Source organism: Pteropus vampyrus, unplaced genomic scaffold, assembly GCF_000151845.1.
Source record: "Pteropus vampyrus isolate Shadow unplaced genomic scaffold, Pvam_2.0 Scaffold4, whole genome shotgun sequence".
NCBI classification, from domain to species: domain Eukaryota; kingdom Metazoa; phylum Chordata; class Mammalia; order Chiroptera; family Pteropodidae; genus Pteropus; species Pteropus vampyrus.
Window position 1 is genome coordinate 3,558,485 of NW_011888785.1, and position 1,425 is coordinate 3,559,909.

Sequence of the window (1,425 nt, forward strand, 5' to 3'; positions counted from 1 at the left end):
GATGTATTTGTTCTTAATGGTAAACTAAAAATTGGTGAAAGGATAAAAGACTGAATGAAACTTTTGAGGGGTATGCCAGTGAAGTGCATCAATCACCTTTTACAGTGACTACTGGACAGTTGTGATAGAATTTGTTACAACACTACCAAGAAGAACGGATAATATGTACCTGAGCACATGGGAGTCAGAGGTTGCAAGACAGATCTCCTTCTCAGTTTAGAAGATTAGGGAAATTACTCATAGACTCTTAGGAGAGAGCACTTTAAAAAATCTTCCATCTACATGGTAGAATACCTGCCCTAAAGGTACTCAGAATGAAACCGGAGTCTAAGGGCACCTGCACAGAAAAAGTTATACTTTCTCCTTGTACAGACACACATTCAGACTGAAGAATTACTTCTTCGGTCATCCTTGATTAACATCAACTAAACCATAAGTTACATAACTGAGAAACTAGGAGAAAATAGTTGTATAAAAGCCAACCTTATAGCTACAAATCAACATTGACATAAGTAGCCAAGAGTCCAAGAGGGGAGTTATGATGGAATTCGCCAATTTGGTATAAGTTCATTTAAGGTCAACACAATGTTTGTCTTTAATTCTAAAGAGAATCGTTTCCACTGGAGCATATCCTCAAATTCAGCCTGACTAGACTTTGTACTTATAACCAATGCATCAAAGAATCTTAAAATATTAGAAGGAAATTCGAAAATATCTATTATCTTCCCTTCCTCCCCACTTCTAAACAGATGAAGGAAATGAAGGCAGAGGAAGTTAAATAGTTTGCTAAGGTTATGACATGAGTTAGCATTGACTTGGTATAGGGAAATATTTGAATGTATTAAAATGCATGATATTGGTAGTAATCAATATAAAAGTCATTATTTATAGTACTTTAAAAAGAGGAGGATAAATAAAAGAAAACTGGCAATTTGGGCTTGAAATGTCTTTATTTATGCCACAAACTCTCAGTTGGAATGCTCTGAAATTAAAATGTTTTTGGTTGTTTGGCTTCAACTATTTATGCTAAAAAGATTTTTAGAAAAGGTACTTTCTGGCCTTCAATAGAAGACAATGTTGCATTTAAACAGACCATTTTCTTATGTCTGAAGCTAGAAACTTTTTTTATGCTTTGCCATGGCCTTTTCATGTTCTTCATCTTGTTTAATGTGTCTTCTCATCCCAGAAACTCAATGCACAGATGATGCCCTGGGATTCCTCATCCAGATGTAACTTTGCAACATGAGCCCACATCCCATCAGCGGTCCCCGAATCTACCTACTGCACATTGAAGTCAGCAGGAGCTTAATAAAACTAAGTATCTGGGCATGAGAATTCACATGGGAAGCACATACCCATGTGATTTCTGTGCAGTCAAGTCTTAGACCCAGCATTTAGAACACAATTTTGGATTAATCTCTCCCA